This window comes from Chenopodium album, chromosome 1 (genome assembly GCF_948465745.1).
Source record: "Chenopodium album chromosome 1, dcCheAlbu1.1, whole genome shotgun sequence".
Lineage (NCBI taxonomy): Eukaryota > Viridiplantae > Streptophyta > Magnoliopsida > Caryophyllales > Amaranthaceae > Chenopodium > Chenopodium album.
Window position 1 is genome coordinate 8,886,280 of NC_137834.1, and position 22,074 is coordinate 8,908,353.

General features: G+C 36.7%; 1 non-coding gene across 1 annotated transcript; it reads left to right on the forward strand.

Annotated features, from left to right (window-relative positions):
- The first annotated feature begins 8,836 nt into the window (after nucleotides 1-8,836).
- LOC145565386 (small nucleolar RNA R71) lies at nucleotides 8,837-8,943 on the forward strand. Its single transcript, XR_014095022.1, has one exon. It is a non-coding gene; the product is annotated as a small nucleolar RNA R71 (small nucleolar RNA).
- Nucleotides 8,944-22,074: the final 13,131 nt, after the last annotated feature.

Genomic DNA, 22,074 nt, shown 5'->3' on the forward strand with positions numbered 1-22,074 from the left:
CACACTTAGCCCTTGCGGCCTAACTTTAGTGTCACTTTCACACACTGCACAGATACATGACCAAATATACTTCCCTTTAGGAACCCTTTGTCATGAAATCTTAACACAACATTGAAGCATGCCATGTCATATCAAAATCACTCATCAATCATAATCATCATTGCATCGAAGTATGAAGTACTTAGTCTCCGTGCCTAAGTTACCCAAATACTTTCATCATTGAGTCAACCATTGAGATAGCCTAGGATGAATTAATCCTTGCACCTTGAGAGATAGTATCAAATGACATTTGACTAAGCTCATTTAACATGCACCTTCAAAACTTCGATTCTTTTTTCGCGTCTTTCTTTTTCGGGAGAAAGTCGGTACCCTCCACAAAAATGACGGAAATTTTTTGCTTTTTTGCATTTTCGAGTCGCACGATCACATTACAATGCACACACGAGTCATGTACACATTGAGCCATGTCGTGTCATATCACTTTGATTTGAGTCTAACACATGTGTCATTTTACTTCGAGTTGAGTCAACCTCGAGTTAGTCAATCTCAGCGAGTCAAGTTTATACCTTGAGTCGTGTCAAGTCAATGAGTCAAGAAATGCTAAACCTTAGGTCAACCCTAAGATAATTAAAAAGAAATTGGCAAAGTTCTATAGTAAAAAATAAATACAGGTGCAGCAGAACAAGGAAGACCCTACTCTAGCGCCTGGCGCTAAATCTTTTCAGCAACGACAGAGCTCGAAGCCTCTCAGTAAGGTTATTTCGACTTCATACAACAATTTCGGGTTCCTTGGTACGCCAGTTAGCCCCTATAAGCAATTTGACATGATTAGTAGTCGGCTCGATTACAATCGTAGTAAGTGATTGACCTGACAAAAAAATCTTCTCACTTAGCTTAAGCGCCTAAAACACTAGCTCATTACAATCGGTTCAAAAGCAAGCACTTAAACGACAATATTCCCAAATATGGATTGTCGCGCATTCTTATTAAACGACAAAGTTTTCCAAAAATTGGATTGTCATCCCCAACTGACAATATTTCCAAAAATGGATTGTCGTGCATCTTCTTCAACGACAATTTTTCCAAGATTGGATTGTCATCTCTGGCAAAGTTTCCAAGCGTGGATTGTCGTGCTCCTTCTTTGTTGGCAAGTTTTTCCAAGTTCGGATTGTCATACATTCATAGATCGCTGGCAAGTTTTCCAAGATTGGATTGTCATACACCCAGTTCCCCATGGCAAAATTTCCCAAAGGATTGTCGTAGGTCTCTACTGATCATAAATTTCGGCAAAAGTTCCTCAACGTGGATTGTCTTCAGCAAATGGCAAATTTTCCCGAAGTGGATTGTCGATCAACTCTTTTTGCAAATGTTCCAAGACGCGGATTGTCAAGTGTGGCAATATTTCCCGAAAAGGATTGTCGCATAGCGTTTAGCAAATTTCCAAGGTGGATTGCTTTCAAGAGTTATATTCCAAGATGTGGATTGTCAATCATAGCAAAGTTCTTATGAAAGATTGTTACGAAGCATTGGCAACTTTTCCAAAAATTGGATTTTGGCAAATTTTCCGAGATACGGATTGTCGCTTCATCGTGGCAACATTTCCAAGGATGGATTGTTACGTGGCATTGACAACTTTCCCTAAATCGGATTGTCATACATCATACAAGAGCTGTGTTGGCAACTATTCCCAAAGAAAAGAGGATTGTCATCACAGCAAAAGCACCGACATACTGGTTCACAAGCAGCAAAGCGCCGACGTACTGGCATAGCAAACATTAAGAAGCAGTGATCTTTTCGAAGACTATCACAGCGGAAATTGGAGTCATATCAAAAAGAAGCTCTTTGTTCAGAGACGAGTGAACATCGAAACAGCAAGGTGGCGTTCCCTAGATTGTGGAAAGTTGTCACAAACAGCTGAGGATTGTTTCAAGAGAAGCAATCTTCGATGGTATTCCCTTGGATATGGAATACTATCATAGCGGAGGAGGATAGTTTCAGGCGAAGAAATCTTCTAATTTGGAAGCAGTTACGGGCGTAGCAGTTTTCAAGCAGGATGACATTCTCTAGCTTGCAGGAGGTCATCAAGACAATCAGTTACTTTCATAGACGTGTGCTCGACGGTGCAAGATACGCGTTTCTTAACTCTTTTATCTGTTTAACTAATGCTAGTTTTGCAAGTATCGGCGTTACAAGAGTGATTTAGGATCGCAGAACGTTCTGAATCATTCTCCGTCCCTATCGATACTTTGGCTTTCGTTTTTCGAAACTTGCGTTTCTCCAAACTCAGTCAAAGTGGGGGCTTCTGTAGACACCCATTTGTGTCTCCCCAAAACCAAACCCAATGATGAGTACCTTTCACGTCGAATCATAATCGAATGAAACGAAAGTGTGGAAAGGTCTAGTGTTGCGGAAAGTTTTTATTTCTTTTCTCTCTCTCTGTTTTTGAAAACTTTATTTTAAGAAAACAGCCAATCCAGTTTGGTTGGTCCGTGATATATTTTAAGAAAACAACCAATCCAGTTTTGGAATACTTTATTTTAAGAACACAGCCAACCAATTTGTGATACTTTGGTCCAATAGTGGTGTAGTTGGATGGGGCTTGCAAAGACCTTTCCAACGATATATTATAAGCCCAATTTCGATGAATATTGAGGAAGTTATGGCCAATTTACCAAACTGGGCCCGGTTTGAGCTTTATGTACGGCCCAATGATCTAGGGGAGGACTGACAAGGTAAATTCGTATCCCCTAATCAAAAATAATTACCTAAATCACTAACTACAGTAGATAGGGAAGTAGGGTCGATCTCCACAGGGAAACAGGTCTTTTTAATTCTAATTAATTATTATAATCTAAATTATTTAAGTAACCAATATTTATAATTAAGTAAGAAACTAAACTACTAAGGTTGAGAATAGGAAGAAAACAATATATGAAAGGATCTAGGGCATAGGTTCACCAATAAATAATACTCCAGGGTAAAACATAGTAACCAATCATTGACATTGCATAAATAACATGATTAACAGGCTCTCGCAATTTATTAATCAACATAGATTTAACAGGCTCTCGCAATTTACTTGATCTAAGTTCTTATTGAAAATAGCTTTTAATATCAAATTAACATCTGCTCGATTCATCAATTTAATATTGCTATACTTTTACAAGCCGCAATTGTAAAACATTAAAACAATCCAATAAGAAATTATCATGCAATACCAATAATCAATAATAGTCAATCATCAATGCATCAATTAACCAGATTGTAAAGGGCTCTTGCTACGTATTACAATCACACAATTAATTTACCGGTATTAAATCTCATCTCTCGAATCTTGACTTAACCATTTATAAATTAACTTGCCTATTGAAACTAGACCTAAACATTAATTCTCATCTCTCGATTCTTGAATCAATATTGTCAAACTCATACATAAAAGATAGGCCTAATCTAGTCACAGAGCATTAAATCAATCAATAGGAAATTAATCTAACATTGATAATCAACAACAATAATTTACCCCTTCATATTATTTATTAGATCCCCATAAACCCTAAAAATTAAACTACTCACACATATTAAAAATTAAACAAATCAAAGCAATAAAATAAGACATGATTAAAGGAATAGAATAAATAACTAAGATTAAGAGAAGAGGAATCGTTACCAAAATAAATCTGGAATTAAAGGAAGAATTAAGAACAAAAGTTTAGAGAGAATTTAGGAGAGAGAAAAATACTAAGTAGAGAGAGAAAGTCTAAGAAAGAAGGTCCTCTAAAAATTCCGTACATAATCGTATTTAAACCTTTTCTAAAACAAGAATTAAAAATAAACTTAATCAGGTCCTAAGAAAACACGCGCCCGATCGGGCGAAGGGCCGCCCGATCAGGCCCGCCTTTTTGTCTTGCCCGCTACTGATGTGCCGCACCCGATTGAGCCTACGCTCACCCGATCGGGCCCGGTCTTCTTCTTCAAGGCTTGGACTTCGATTGGGCTAGATTTCTCGGCACAATCCGGATTTCCTCTCGGGTCTCGAATACTTGGTCCAAATGCCTCGTGGTCCCAATTACCGAGCCCTTAATCACCGGCTCTCACCGATCCTGGGCTCCAAAAGTGGTCGTGTCCTTCTATCTTCCGTAGTCGATCCAATAAAGCCCGGGAAAATGCTCCAAGAGTGTAATTTCCTGTAAAATACAACTAAAACTACGAAAACACTAGAACACACAAATTAGTAATAAAAGTGGCCCGAAAGAGCCAAAAACACTACTAATAATGACCAAGGGACGGGGGTAAAACACTATATAAAATGGACATATCAAACTCCCCCAAGCCAAACCTTTGCTTGTCCCTAAGCAAATTAAGAGCTCATCAATGAACATATAAAACATACTTCACCCCAATAGTCAAATCAATAACCAACAACTCAAGGCAAATCTAATGAACACGCTTCAACATCAATCAATCTTATTCATCTAATCACCCTTCCTCCCCAACAATTGTCAAGTAGAGCAAACCACAAGAGCATATAGAATTCAAGACTAGTGCTCACACACTCAACTCTCATTTATGTGGCAAGTAAAGAATGTACTCGATCGCTCTCCAACCAACCCCTTTATGTGAACAATGCCCTCCCAACTCACACTCTCGCGTTTATAAAACAATGAACGCTCAACCTACTAGTCGACTCGAAATATACCAAGTCATAACTTGCATTGATAAGCAAAACTTTCACATTCATACAATTCTATGCACAAAGGTCAGAAGGTCTTTAAAGCTTGTAATGTAAGGCTAGGGTAAAGGGTAGGATAAATTTGGGAATAAGTGAGAGAAAAGCTATGCTTAAAGGAGCCTTATCCTAATAAAACCCATGATCAAAATAAATAGTGATCATACATCTCCTACATAACCAACTCTAACATCAACCAAATATACTCCAATCATAATAAATAATCCCAACACTTACAATAATCACTCATAAGATATAATAATGAAGAAATAGAGTGAATAAACAAACTTATTTTCCAAACTTGAATTTTTTTCATTGAGGCTCGAAATTATTTTTCTTTGATCAACCTCCAAATAGAACATTTGAACATTTTTTCTATTGAAGTTCACTTATTTTCTCAAAAAACAATTTCCTTTGAACTTCTCTTTTTTTTTCATAATATCATGCTTTATGTTTTCCAAGAAAATATAACTCTCAAACTCATCAAAAATAAGCATGAATAACAACAAAACAACTTCTCAAATCCCACCCAAATTGTGCTAATAAAAAGCACACTACAAACTCCCTCACCTTACTCACTAATAGCTCCCCCAAGCCAAGCTTGGGACTAGTAACCAATGGGGCAAAATAGGCTTGTAATGTGGCTAATAAACAACAAAAAGTCAAGCCAACAACATGGGTAGCAAGAAGGGAACAAATGTATCTAAAATCATTTGGAGGCTACCTAAAAGAACAAATGCCTTCGTCCTCCACAATGTGCATAATAATGAATCATATAAACATTACTTATAGTTGCAAACCAATACTCAAATTCATTGACATACCAGGAACTATGGAACTATCACACATTTCCTAACCAAATCAACTAGTCAAGCACTATATTCACAAATAGTTGGACAAAATTGACGCATGTTTAGGATTCAAAACAATTAAAATTCAAATCATGACCAACAAATCCACAATGCTCATTGTCAATAACCAAGAATCAAAACAATTTTTTTTCTCAAGTTCGGGGCACAGGGAAGTATGATTTACAATTCATTGGAACAAAACTAACCTAAGAAAGTAATAAAATCTATACTAAGAAAAAAAATAAAAATAAAAAGAGAAGAGAGAGAGTTAAAGATGTACCATACAAACACGAGAACCTCCCCCCAAGCTAAATCAGACAATGTCCTCATTGTCTTAAAGGGAAGCTAGTAGTCAAGGTGACTACTCTTCATCATCACCACATCAATGTCTCCAAAGCCTCGAGGATTGCAATGCATCTCTTTGGAACAAAATTGGGCAAGAAAGAAACAAAGTGATAGTGGGAAAAAGTTCAAATTTGAGTCAGGTTCACTATTCTGATCATAAATTTTTATACATAAATGATAATACAGTGATTCTAATTGCATTGGAAACTAGACTTGAAGAGCTTTCCAACGACAGGTCACACGCAAAGATCGAATAAGAAACGCAAAAGTTATGGCCTGTCGAAGTTGACGTAGTTTGCTGACGCGTACGCGCGCCCGATCGGGCGATATCCGCCCGATATATCTTTTCCTTCACTCGATTTGCGCCCGATCGGGCAACCTCGCCCGATCGGGCGAAATTTGCTCGAATTTCTGACTGCACTTGCACGCCCGATCGGGCGACTCCGCCCGATCGGGCTAATTAAGGCTTGATTCCAGCTCTCTTCTCGCGCCCGATTGGGCAACTTCGCCCGATCGGGCGAGTGGAGGCATGAAATTTAACCCTCCTTGCGCGCCCGATCGGGCGAGCTTCGCCCGATCGGGCCCGTGCCCAGTCGTTTCCTTTGTTTTTCTTCGTCTTCAATTTCTTCTAAGTCTTTTGACCTCTTAAACCTATACCTGTACAAAAACACTTATAGACGGTAAAATTCCACTCCCCTCGCCTCTCAAAACAAAAATTAAAGAAAAGGAGAAATAGTACATAAAGCAAGAAATACGGTTTGCCTCCCACAAAGCGCTGGTTTATCTAGGTCCCGCACGACCGTCTCACCAAGTACAATATCTAGGACCCTTTGCCTAACGCTTGATCGGGTGGTTTCTCACCCGGTCTAGCGGTGTTCAAGCTGCGATTCGGCTTTCTGACATACCCTGAGGGACGCCAAACCACCTTATCCGGTGGGTCCTCTTTGACTTGGATTGGGGGGTCTTCAATGCTACGCACTAAAAACCCTCCGTCGATCGAATGTTGCTTCAAATTGTCATTGCGTTCAACACTTGCAACTCGATCTGGCGGAACACTTACCGTAGGCTCGATTCGCACAACTTGCTCGATCGGTTCCACTTGTTCATCCTCGAAACCAAGACCAACAGTGTAGAGTGCTCTTTCTATTGCATCGACTTCCTTCTGCCATTTGTCTATCTCATCTGAAAAGGATGCAACACAAGATACCACCTCCAAGGGATCTTTTCCAAAAGCTTGGGGCTTGTTAGAATAATTTACAACCACATTAACACTAAAACATTTCTCCTCAGTCATGGAGCTTTTAGGAGAATTATTCAGATTAAAAACAACTTTATCGTCCCCTACTGATAGTGTTAGCTTACCACTTCTTACATCTATGACTGCTCCTGCAGTGTTAAGGAATGGTCTACCCAAAATAATTGGAGTTTGCATATCCTCATCCATATCAAGAACAACAAAATCTACAGGTATATAAAATTTACCTACTCTAACGGGGACATCCTCTAAAACACCTAAGGGGTATTTAAAAGTACGGTTGGCCATTTGTAGAGTTATATTGGTAGCTTTTAACTTACCCATATTCAACTTGGAGCACACAGATAATGGCATGACGCTAACACTAGCACCCAAATCACATAATGCATTATCAATCAAGAGATTGCCAATATGACAAGGGATATAAAAACTACCCGGATCTTTTAATTTAGGTGGAGACTTATTTTGAAGTACGGCACTACACTCTGCAGTGAAAGCTACTGTCTCTACCTCACTAATAGACCTTTTTCTCGTCAAAATTTCTTTCATAAATTTTGCATATGAGGGGATTTGTGTGATCAATTCAGTAAAGGGAACTGTTACCTTCAAATCTTTAACCACCTCCAGGAACTTACCAAACTGCTTATCCAAGTTTGTCTTCAATTGACGATTGGGGAAAGGAAGTTTGATGATTGGCTTTGGAGCATTCTTATTCTTTTCTGGTGTAGCCACCTTCTCTGGAGTTGTACCCTGCAATGTAGAATTAGATATGTTAGTATTATCTTTTAGCCCTGCAGGGCTATCAACTACATTGTTTGGTTTAATGGAATCAAGATTAGCATTATTTGATAAAACAGGTTCATCGACTTTGGGCCTAGAGGGCCCTTCATAGTTTGAACCACTCCTTAGAGTAATTGCAAATGCTTGATCCGTAGGCCTAGTAGGCTGTGCCGGCAAGACTCCCTGTTGGCGGGCTTGTAGAGTAGCGGAGAGTTGCGCAATTTGATTATCTACAATTTTATTATGCGCTAAAATTTGATCAATTGTTGCATCTCTGCTCTCCATGTGCTTTTGCATATTGACCAACATTGCTCTAATTTCCGCCAAAGAAGGGTCGGAAGATGAGGGGGGTTGTTGTAGCTGGTTCTTCTGGCTAGCATTGGGATGATAATATTTCTGCTGCTGTTGCTGTGGTTCCTGTGGTTCTTGTGGTGGTGGATTTTGAACATTAGTGCTCCGGTAGGAAAGGTATGGATGATTCCGATTCCGGTAGGAAAGGTATTAACTTGCTCCACGGAACTCCTGCAATCCTGCTCCCAGTGACCTACAATACCACAATTTTCACAGAAAGCCTCATTATAATTATTATTAATTGCAGAAACATTTGCTACATTAGCAGTACTCAGATTATCTAATTTTTGGCAAATAGAGGTCAGTTGAGCTTGCAAAAAGGATACAGAGTCGACACTATGCTTCCCCTTGTTAGCAAATCCTCTGGGATTCCCATATTGGGAATTGTGTATCGCCATATCTTCAATAACCTGACCTGCATCATTAACATTAAGATTCATAAATCTCCCACTAGCTGCAGAGTCTAAGATTATTCTAGAGGAATTTCCAATGCCGTTATAAAAGGCTTGGATTAACTGTCATTGTGCTAAATTATGGTGAGGGCATTCTCTTTGCAAGTCCTTGAACCTCTCCCAAGCCTCATATAAAGACTCATCGGCTTCTTGGGCAAAGTTCTGAATCGCACTCTGTAGTACTGGTGTTCTCTTTGCAGGATAATACTTGTTATAGAAATTCAAAACAAGAGTTTCCCAGTCAGTTATATACCAAGTGAAGTTCTATTTAAACCATTAAACCACAATTTAGCTTTTCCAGTTAAAGAGAAGGGAAAGAGAATCTCCCTGATTTGGTCTTGAGTGACCCCAGCTTGCCTGATGGTGTTGCAATATTGACAATAGTCGGCAATGTGAAGATTCGGGTCTTCACCCTTGGCTCCACTGAATTGCTTCCTCTCTATCATCGTTATAAATTGAGGTTTGATTTCGAATTGAACCCCATCAAGGGCCGGAGTAGGGGTGAGATGTGGAAAATCCGTAAGCTTTGGTTGTGAATAATCACTAAGCTTATTTGGAGCCGTCATCTCTGATTCTGCGTCTGATGATGCCTCTAAATCGCTGGAATCAGTTGGAGGATCTCGGTGATTATTGGTATTATCACCGGAATCCGCCAGGATTTGCTTGTAGAAGTTTTTCTGTCTATGGAAGGAACGTTCGATCTCAGGATCAAATGGGATATTACCTGATCTGGAACACCTGGGCATAAACAAAAATTAGAAGCAAATATGAGATTTGTCTCAGAGAACTAATGCTCTCTGAGACAAAAGAGAGATAATCTAGACTACAAAAACAACCAGAAAAAAAAATAAAACCGTTTCCTCGGCAACGGCGCCAAATTTTGACAGGGTAAAGTCGTATCCCCTAATCAAAAATAATTACCTAAATCACTAACTACAGTAGATAGGGAAGTAGGGTCGATCTCCACAGGGAAACAGGTCTTTTTAATTCTAATTAATTATTATAATCTAAATTATTTAAGTAACCAATATTTATAATTAAGTAAGAAACTAAACTACTAAGGTTGAGAATAGGAAGAAAACAATATATGAAAGGATCTAGGGCATAGGTTCACCAATAAATAATACTCCAGGGTAAAACATAGTAACCAATCATTGACATTGCATAAATAACATGATTAACAGGCTCTCGCAATTTATTAATCAACATAGATCTAACAGGCTCTCGCAATTTACTAGATCTAAGTTCTTATTGAAAATAGCCTTTAATATCAAATTAACATCTGCTCGATTCATCAATTTAATATTGCTATACTTTTACAAGCCGCAATTGTAAAACATTAAAACAATCCAATAAGAAATTATCATGCAATACCAATAATCAATAATAGTCAATCATCAATGCATCAATTAACCAGATTGTAAAGGGCTCTCGCTACGTATTACAATCACACAATTAATTTACCAGTATTAAATCTCATCTCTCGAATCTTGACTTAACCATTTATAAATTAACTTGCCTATTGAAACTAGACCTAAACATTAATTCTCATCTCTCGATTCTTGAATCAATATTGTCAAACTCATGCATAAAAGATAGGCCTAATCTAGTCACAGAGCATTAAATCAATCAATAGGAAATTAATCTAACATTGATAATCAACAACAATAATTTACCCCTTCATATTATTTATTAGATCCCCATAAACCCTAGAAATTAAACTACTCACACATATTAAAAATTAAACAAATCAAAGCAATAAAATAAGACATGATTAAAGGAATAGAATAAATAACTAAGATTAAGAGAAGAGGAATCGTTACCAAAATAAATCTAGAATTAAAGGAAGAATTAAGAACAAAAGTTTAGAGAGAATTTAGTAGAGAGAAAAATACTAAGTAGAGAGAGAAATTCTAAGAAAGAAGGTCCCCTAAAAATTCCGTACATAATCGTATTTAAACCTTTTCTAAAACAAGAATAAAAAATAAACTTAATCAGGTCCTAAGAAAACACGCGCCCGATCGGGCCCGCCTTTTTGTCTTGCCCGCTACTGATGTGCCGCGCCCGATCGAGCCTACGCTCACCCGATCGGGCCCGGTCTTCTTCTTCGAGGCTTGGACTTCGATTGGGCTAGATTCTCGGCACAATCCGGATTTCCTCTCGGGTCTCGAATACTTGGTCCAAATGCCTCGTGATCCCAATTACCGAGCCCTTAATCACCGGCTCTAACCGATCCTGGGCTCCAAAAGTGGTCGTGTCCTTCTAGCTTCCGTAGTCGATCCAATAAAGCCCGGGAAAATGCTCCAAGAGTGCAATTTCCTGTAAAATACAACTAAAACTACGAAAACACTAGAACACACAAATTAGTAATAAAAGTGGCCCTAAAGAGCCAAAAACACTACTAATAACGACCAAGGGACGGGGGTAAAACACTATATAAAATGGACATATCAAGGGCCTAATATGATTTATCATTCCTAATGCAATTAGGAATGGTTTTAGTCTTCTAGATTCTTCTAGAAGGTTCTATTCATTCCTAATTCGATTAGCATTGATAAGTTGACTTTGTTGACTTTTCAGAGTTATAATCAAAATCAAATAGAATTTTCGAAGAAATTATATTATTTTATCCTCCAGTACGGTAAACTTATCGAATTTTCGAAAACGTGTTAAAATCGAGCTTGGCGTCCAACCCCAGGCCTTGGCGCCTGGAACCAGGCCTGGCGCCTGACGCTAGCCATTGGCGCCTGGAACCAGGCCTGGCGCCTGGAACTAGCAATTGGCGCCTAGCGCTAGTGCTGGTGCCTGGCGCCAGCTAGCCAGGGTTGGCGCCAGCTCTATTTCCTGAGTGTCAGACTCTGTTTTGTTAATTTATCTTTTTTGGCTAATTTTCTCTATAAATATCGTATTAAAAACTTCGTTTTCATTCACCTACAATCAGTTTTCATTCGCAATCATTAATTCTCTAATTCTCTCTTAATCATTCACCTATTTTCATCAACATTCATTAGCATTCTTTTAATGTTCTCATTCATCTCCTCTTAAACTTGGTTTTCTCATACAAAATTCCGCATTCGCAAGATCTAGAAACACCTAGCCATATTCGAAGTTGCCTTCTCCCTAGACGTGAAAGGTTTAATTTATGAGGGTTTGGTCCCAAATCTCTCTTTCAATTATTTAATTTAATTTAATTGTTTATTATTTTCCTTGAAGTTACTAACGTGTGTATTTTGTTATTAAAAAGAGGTACGAGGCATCAAAGTAAGTACTTTAATTGATTTATTGATTTATGATATAGAAATCATGTTTACATTGTTATTATGATATTCCTAGTATCATGTCTAGGTTAATTTTAATATTAAATATGATTGTTATGATGCCTTTTATTCTCTTCCTAATATTTATGATTGTTAGTATCATGTTAGGGTTAAAGATTTGATTTTTAATGCTTAGTGACATGCTAGGGTTTGTTATTAATCTTGTTAGTATCATGCCTAGGATCTTGCTATTATTATGCTTTAATATTAACATAAACATGATTATGATTATAATTGTTATAATTTATGATGATTATGAATATTATTATTGTTATTTTGATGATGATTATTTTATTTATGATTATTATTGTTTTGATTATGACTATAATTTTATAATGATGATTATTATTATTATGATGATTATAATTATTATTCAAGATGATTATTATATGTTGCTTGATATTTTATTGTTATTGCTTGATCACACCTTTTATGCATGTTTAAAGGGAATTTGGTACTTGTAATCACGATTAATAAGATAATTAATAATCTTTTTTAGGGTTAATGTGATTATAATTCATGTGATCACCAATAATAGATTTATTTGTGCACTAATATTTTACCAACATAGATAAAACAGGTTTAGGGTTAATCCTAATGATTGCATGTTAATTAAAATGCGCACATGAATACGATCAGAATAAAGTAGAGGCCTATTATTAGGGCAGGTTCAATCTCTTTTAGGTTGGATTTGTACCATCATCCCCGAACCCTTATTTGGTTCAAGACCTTATGGAGTTGACGATCTCTTGGATCGTTAAGGGGTGTAACCTTCATCCTATGAACGGTTTACAAGTTCCTTAAAAGCTTGTTGGCGACTCTTTTGCTCTATCTTCTTCCCTTTTGGACGCCACCGTACTTTAATGTATGATCACAGTGGGGTTCAAGCTAGTGGGATTTTAAAGGCTTGAAATTATTCCCTACAGAAGGTAACTTGACACTTGTCACCTTCTAATTGGTCCTATTTTTTTTAATAATTTTTTAAAAAACAAAACAATTAAAAAAAAAATCTCCCACCCCTTTATCAGATCACCACCACCACCATCATAACCCCATACTGCCGCTCATCACCACTATCACAACCTCCTGCCGCCGCCCCTTACCACCATCACAACAAAGTTTCACCTTCCTCTGTAGTTGCTGCCACCACAACCCACCACCACCAAGCGAACCCACACACCAAATCGCCACCAATCGCACTAAATTGCCACCACTGCACGAATTACACCCAGATTTGCGCTCCCAATTCTACTATTGTTGACGATAGTAGGTGGAGCAGGAGTTGTTATTGGTGTCGTTGTGGGCTGTGATGCAGATTGTGGAGTGAAGGTGCGGTTAATTGCTGTCGAATTTTGGTGAGGTGGAGTGAGCTTTTGAGTGCGGCGACCAGAGGAGTGAGTCGGGCTGCCCTGTTGGTGTCGCGGGACTGCCGGGGTTTGTTGTTGCGAGGTGAGGGATGGTGGCTGCACGATTGTGGGTTACAGGATAGGATGTTGTGAGATGATGGATGGTGGTTGCACGGTTGTGGGTTGCGAGGTGAGGGATGGTGGTTGCATGGTTGTTGGTTGCAAGTAAGGTGGTGGTGTGGAGGTGGTTGACATGGATGCAACCATGGAGGTGAAAGAAGAGGGATTAGAGGGGAAAAAATCTAACCTGTTTTACAGGTTGAAGGTGAAAAGGATTATTTTGGGAAGATGGGGTTATAAGGTGGGATTATTTCTGGAATTCGAAAAGGTGGGATTATTTTGAGCAGATGAGCGAAAGGTGGGATTATTTTTTTTCAATTTTTCCCAAAAAAAAAAGTAATTAAATATTTTAGATGGTAAAATTGTCCACACTATTCATTAAAAAAAAGTTATACATATTAATGAGGGTATAATTGGAATAACACTATTTATAAGAGTAATCTTGTACTTTTTATTACGTAGAGAAGATACAATCAAAGAGACATGTTATTATAAGTAATAGGTTTTTTAGGTGATAGCAGTATCATATCACCCCCTCTGCTTTCTTCTTTATTCCCGTTGTTTTCTTGTATAATTAACCTTTTTCCTCATTGCTTTACTTGTTTTTTTTAATTAAAAGAGACCGATTATACTAACAGCCGATATCTAAGGTCATTTTACATCTTTTTTTTTTTTGAAAGAAAGATCGTAAGTACTATTTGGTTGTAGTATGAAAATTTGGGTCCTATATTTGGATTGAAATCAATTACTCCCTCTGTTTTTTTTTTATTTGCATCACTTGGTGATGCGCGGAGTTTTAGGAGGATAATATAATATTGTGAGTGGGTAAATAATTTATTATAGTAAAAGTTAGATGGGGACCATGAAAGAGAAAGAGTGTGAGGAGTGTAAATATTTTTATTATATAAGTGGGGACCATGGAAGAGAGAGAAACGATAAAATAATTTAAGTGGGGTTTAAAGTAAGAGAAAGAAATGATAAAATATTGTATAAAGTTACCAAATAAGGAAGTGGTGCATTTAAAAAAAATACCTTTAAAAGGAAAGTGATGCATTTAAAAAAAAACGGATGGAGTATGAAATAGATTCAGAAAAAAAAAATATATATATATATATTTGTACATGAGATCAATAATTGATGGTGACTCCCCATTTTAAAAATCCTAAATCCACCACTGACTTAAGATAATCATGGCCCACATTTTACTCTATCAAACATTGACTCAATAATACTTTTAACTTTTTAATCCACTTCGTAACAACTAACAACTTAGGGCTTGTTTGGTTCACCTTATTTTTTGCTTATCTGAACTTATTTTATGTGGTATGATATGATGTGGTCTGGTTTGATTTGATCTGTTCTGATCTGGTCTGATCTGAATATTAAATTTGACCAAACTTCGACCTTAAAAAATATAATACCTCTGTTTCATATTTTTTGCAACTTTGGTCATTATTTGAGAGAGATAAAATATTCCAAAGTTGTAAAAAAACATGAAACGGAGGTAGTACAATAATTTATACGGATAAAAAGTATCAAGTGGGATCTTGTTAAATTCGTAATAATGTGTATTTTATTAATATGCAAAAGCTAAAGAACGCCCCGGGGGCGTTGGATAAGCTAGCTAAAAATGGAAAGATTAAATTAAAATAAACATTAATTACACCGATCGATGTGTGATTTTGTCATGTTTTCCCAAATTAATATCACTTTGCCCCAGGGGCGTTCGTTAGCAAGATCCTTATTAATATGTGATTTTCATAAACTGCACATAAAACGATGATCTAGGGCGCGTTCGGCGCTAGCTGTTGAGTAGCTTTTAGGCAGTTTTTAGTAGTTCAACTTGGTCAAACCACTACTTAATAAAAAATGTGAATGTTTGACAAAGTAGTGGTTATGGTAGCTTTTAGTAGTGGATGTAGCTTTTATGAAAAGTTAGAAATATTAGCTTTTGATATTAGAAGTAGTTGTTTAAAATTTAATCTATAGTTTTAAATAGAAAAGTTTTGATTTTTATATGTAACAGCTAGTCAACCACTACTTTACCGAACAATCGTATCTAAATTATTTATCTTCACATCTAACAACTTGTTGACAGCTAACAGTACCTACACAACTAACAGCTACTTCCACAGCTAAGCTACAACTACCTTCACAGTTATATTTTGGCGAAACCTAATAGATAAACAAAGTATTTAAATTTAAAAAACTTTAATGTCAATCGACGATTGGGATAATCCACAAATAGGAAAGAGAATTTGGAAGAATTATTGAGATATGCTGCAGCTTTGATAATCTCACTAAACAACTTTTAATTATGAATTTTTTTGGGTAGGTAGTTTAGGTAAGATATTGATAATCTCAAAAATCTCAAAACTTTATTCTAATACCTACGTGAATTACCTACCCCCATTTAATTTCAAAGCTTTAATCAATATCCTACCTGATCCACCTATCCCCATTTAATCTAATAATATACTATACTCCCACAATTAGCTTATTGATCATTTCACATACTCAAACAACTTTAAGAAATAAGCTATTTACCAAACACTTTTATACAATCGACTAATAAAATATTAATTAAATCAATTAGCCCAATAAGCCAATTTTTTTTTTTTTTTTGAAACAAATCAATTCATTAATAAAAAGTCATCCAGCATCTACAAATGAAATCTAAATTAACAAATACATAAAATTGAATCAAATTAGGTTTTCCTTCATCAGAGCTACGATCGTTGAAAAGATCTTGCATTGTGGTACATCTCTCGCACACATCGCTGGAATATACAGCCTTTTCGGAGAGACGGTCTAACGATTTTTTGTAGCCGTAAGGATGATTCTCATCTGATTCGCCTGAACGCATTTGAAAATTGGACAACCGTTGCGATCCCGAACAAATTTTTACCAAAGAATTGACAATTGGGCAAAAGATGATTACTTTTTTGATGAACCCTAACACACAAACAAACCCCAAACAAAAACAAACAACTAAACTAACGAAAACTAACGACTCCACCATAGGGAGACACTCCACCATAGCGAGACGGACGAATATCTACACTACTTGTATAGATTTATTGAAATTCAAATTGCAAATCTAAATATAATTAAAGGAAAAGGGTCGAAAATAGTCTAATTTCCGAAGAAATTAGATTATTTCCGGCCTAAACGACCAAGAATTTGAAAAAACCCTAGAAGAGAGGAGGAGAGGAGAGGAGATGAGAGGAGAGAGAGGCCCAATAAGCCAATTAAAATCAACTAACTCATCATTTTCAGCTTTCACCTTTTCACCAAACACAACCAATTATTGTAGCTTAGAGGATGAAGAAAATGTTTTCCTAATTTCCTGTATTTACTTTCACGTGAACTAAGTTTTTTATTTTAGAAAAAAAAAATAGGGAAATTGGGGAATATGAGTTGGACTTGGCAGACTGGCATGCCGTATTCACATTTACGTGAACTTTTTTTTTTTTTCTTGAAATAAATAAAAACTAATTTTTTTAAATATATATATTTTATTTTTTGTTAAAAAAACAACTTATTATTTAAAAAAACGTGGTGGAACACGAGCTCTTCCATGAAAAATTGACGTTTGCTTCCATGCAAAATAGAAACAAATAATGTACTCCCTACGTCTCATAATATGCTTCTTGTTTTTATTTTCTCATGGTACATACTCCCTCTGTCCCTTTACTACATGCCTATTTCTCATTTTGCATGGGAATTAAGAAAGTTAAAGATTCCTTAAAACTAATAATTGGGAGTATAAATATGCATGTGGGGTTATAAAGAGAGAGAAAAAGTGGTTGAGAATTAGGAGAGAGAAAGTATTGAGAATTGATGTTAAAGTACAAAAAAGAAAAGGAAAAATACAGTTTAATAATCCCAACTATGGGCGATTTACCTACAATAATCCCAACTATTGTTTATTCTACAATAATCCCAACTATTAGGTGAGTTTTCCTCCAGCAGTCCCAATAACCGATTACCTGCTGAAAGGGTAAAATTTTTTTATTTTGTTTCTTAAATGACACATGTCAGTACATGAGCGGCCTAATATTACAATAAAAAAAAATAATAAAAAAAAAAACAAAAACCATCCCAGCCACCCCTAGCCCCCCGGAAACCGCCACCAACCCTTAGCCAAACCTCCAGACCACCGGAAAATGGTCGGCGAACCTTTAGACCACCGGAAAACAGCTGGCGGGCCCTCCCAATCCCCAACAGCACCAACCACGATCCACCCCAACCCCAATTGCTCCTCCCGCACGGCCAGCGACGCCAACTACTCCGATCCTCCCTCACGGCCAGCAACGCCTACGCAACCACGACCCCTCCTCACCACCTACTCGCTGCCAGATCGGCACCAGCTTGCCGCAACTACAACCTCACAAACCCACATCGGCAATCGCAACCAAATCCACCGCCTCTAATAAAAACCACCACGCTATCCGCCGCCTCCAAAATTGACCTTAATAGCCACCTTCTCCACCCCAAACGCCACCTCCACCTCTCGCCTCAAGCCCCAAACACCACCTTCTTCGATTTCAGACGAATTTGGGGGACTTTTTCAAGCATTTATGTCGGTTATTTTGGTGCGATTTGGGGCTGCGGGTGGTTTCTCAGGCAAGGGTTAGGTGTTTTGGCCGATTTCGGGGGTGCAGCTAGTCGTGGGAGTCGTTTCCGACTTGGGTGGCCGGTGAAAGTGGTGTTTTAGGGTTGTGGCAGGAGGTGGAGGTGGTGGTTATGGCTGGCATGGTGGCTGCCAGAATTTCTTTTTTGGTTTTTTTTTGTTTTTTTTTTAATTTTTTATTTTGGAACCACTCACACGCTGACACGTGTCAAACAACCTACAATAACAGGTTATTGACTTTTGTTGACCGGTTTGGGACTACTGGAGGAAAACTCACCTAATAGTTGGGATTATTGTAGAATAAACGATAGTTGGGATTATTGTAGGTAAATCGCCCATAGTTAGGATTATTAAAGTGTATTTTTCCAAAAGAAAAAGAAAAAGGGTGACAAATCATCAAAAAAAAAAAAAGAAGGCGAATTTGTCAAAAAAAAAACCTTTTAAATGAACAATTTTGCAGAAAAAAAACCTTTTAAAAGCTTTATTGTTAATAAAAACCCGAACTTAAAATTTTTTTGTTCAAAGAAACCTAGGATCACTAATTAACTCAATTAACCTCTAATCTCTTTTAATTACTCTAACACTCACTTAACTATTTAATAATTAAATTAATTTATAAATTAAAAAATCTACAACCACCACCACTCTAACCACCAACCCAACCACCTTCCTTTCTCTCCTCTTCCCCTTGCTTGCAACCACTCCCACCACCGATTACCCAACTCTACCGCCGTCGACCCCTTTCCCTTTCCCTCTTACCACCTCAGCCACGAAAACCACCTCCAAACGGCCTGACCCCCACCTACAACCAACCCCTGACAACCTTCCTACCCACCACCTCAGCCGCGAAAACCACCCCATCCACACCCACTCGACCGGAATTCTCGAAATACCACCGCCCACAGATATGCATCTATCTCGACTGGCCGAATTCCCAAACAGACTGTGTTTTCTTCCTCCCTCTTCTACTTCACTTTTCCCCCTTCTTCAACCACCATCAACATTTAACCATTTACAATTATTCAATTTTGAAAACCTGAAAAATGACGCTTGAAAACATGGCGTAAAAGATCGAAAACCGCCATTGATGGGGTTGATTTGCTTAATTTATGGAATATGTTGTTGATTTGCTCTATTTTAGCTTTAGGTTTTGATAATCTAAGGCGGGTTGTCAGGTTTAGGGTTTCAAAAGAGGGTTGGTCGGATGTGTAGGTGTGTCACAGGAGGTAGAGGGTTTAAGGCGGTAGTTGAGTTGGGGGAGGGGGCTGCTGCCAGGGAAAAGGGAGGAGGGTGGCTGGTGGTTATTAGAGTGGTGGTGGTGGTGTTTTGTTTTTTTAATTTATATATTAAATAAGTGTTAGAGAGTATATTAAAAGAGATTAGAGGTTAATTGAGTTAATTAGTGATACTAGGTTTCTTTGAACAAAATTTTTTTAACTTCGGGTTCTTTTTATAACGATAAAGTTTTTAAAAGGTTTTTTTTCGCTAAATGATGCATTTAAAGGTTTTTTTTTTGACAAATTTGCCAAAAAATAAAAATATTGTAAAAAAGTACAACCTATAAATAGAAACATACACTTAATTTTGGTCACCCGAAAAAGAAATACAGGCATGTAATAAAGGGATGGAGGGAGTAGTATTTTAAGATATAGGAGTAAAAAGTGAATAAAGTACATTAATTTTTTTTTAAAAAAGTACGATTATAAACGAAAGTTAAATAGGAGAAAGTAAATGGAGTACATAAAAAAAGGTGAAAAGTATAATCATAGACTAAAGTTAGAGAGAGAAAGTGGAAAAAGTATAGAGCAAGTGGAAAATTCAAGGGTAATTTAGGATGTACAAGGAATATAGTTAGAAAAAATAAAGGTATAATGGTCTTTACATACTAGCCAAAAATAGAAACTGAAACAATTTGGATCTCCAAAATAAGGAAAACAAGAACTATAATATGACACAGAAGAATCAAAACAACACAACCTTAATTAAGACAATAATATTATTGGTACACGAATTCCCATTCTCTATCTCCTTAATATTAATGGTTAGGAAACAACTTTCTTATCCCATTCTTTGAGTTATTTTATTTCATAGTGCATAATAAGGGATATTTATGTAATTATACATATATATGAACAAACACATATTATGAATTTAGAGTAGTACCATTAGATGATAAAATAATATCACTGAACATTCAGTGGTACTATATATGCATATAGTGGTACTATTAATTGTAGTAAATTTATGCATAATAGTACCACTGAAAATTCAAAGATATTGTACTCCCTCCATCCCTAAATTACATTCCTGGTTTCTATTTTGGTTAATCCAAAATTACATCCCTCTTTTTCATTTTTAGTAAGTTTTTTTCTTCCAAATATCCCAAATCAACTCTCTTTTTCTGTTGTATATTTAATGCTTTCTCACTCTTACTATCCTAATCTCACTCTTATTTTCTCTCTCCATCGTTTTTCTCAAGTTTGTACTTCTCATAACTAACCTAATGAATATAATTGGTTCTTAATTTTCAATTAGAAGCATGTTATTGGTCCTTTTTTTTTGGAAAGGATTGATGACATGGCATCATTAATCATTAATCTATCTTTGTTTACTCAAAGACATCATTAAATTTTTTGTATTTCCCAATGAAATATTTCATTATTGTTCTTTGTCTTATTCTTTCCTCCTTAATTCCCGAGTAATTTTACAAACAGGAATGTAATTTAGGGACGGAGAGGGTATAAGCTTTTAGTAGAACAATGATAATGTGGTCCATTATCACATTTACAAGAACAATGATAATGTGGTCCATTATCACATGATGATAATTTGACAAAAAAAAAAAAAAAAAAAAAAAAAAAAAAAAAAAAGAGGTGGGGTCACCAACATACATCTCTTTTCCTATCTCTCTCCTCTTTTCTCTCTTTACCATGTGCTTTTAGATATTATAATTGTAGTTATGTATTTACAAATACATAACTATACTCCATAATACTATCTCATTTCCTCTATTTGACACATCACACTCTTTTTTCTCCACATCATTACCAAGGATATACACTTGTTGATCAAGCTGATTGACGATTAATGTAAATTAAGGGGGTATATGGATCATTTTATTTGTTTAATTAGGGGATAATTTTGTAAGTTTCATCTCTTTCTTCCTCCCTTCTCAATTCTTCCAATACAGCTTCCCACCTTCTTCCTCCATCAAATCTCTATTGCAGACCATCGCCACTACCACCTATAGTGGTTAAAATTGCTTCCGTGAAGAAAAGGATTTTCCCTAAGTGTTGATATAGTCCTAATTTAAACTCTTTTTTCTACTAGGGTATCATTTTGTAACATCCGCGAAGCGGCGTTGGGGGAGATCTGCCATTGTTGTTGAAAAAGAAGACCAAGAGGATGGTCGATGGTGTTAGGGTTTCTCTTCACTCGTCCTTTCGGTGGTGGAAATGGAAGTGGAACGGGAATGTATTCGTGGTTTATCGACGGGAAGACGAAGTGTATTGTCGTGGTGATCGGTGGTCGTCGGTGAGGTGGCTGATTGGTTGTAGATCTGGTTTTAGAGAGCTTTCGTGGCTCATGGTAGGCAAGCTATAGTTTTTTTCTTAAGCCATCATCACCCACTATCTTAATCCTTTTTCTCATCATCTTTTTTCAGTTTTCCAACATCAGTAAAATCCTTTCTCATTCTCTCTCCTACTTACATGTACCCTACATTTAGATAAGCTCCTACATAGACTTGGTTCGCATTAACTTATTTTGGACTACTAATATTATTAACACAATGGTTGTTTTATTTATATATAAAAAAGGTCACTATGTTAAAATAAAAGTCGTGTTATTATACATGTTGTGAGAAGTTTTTTTAGAATGAAACACTATTAGAAAA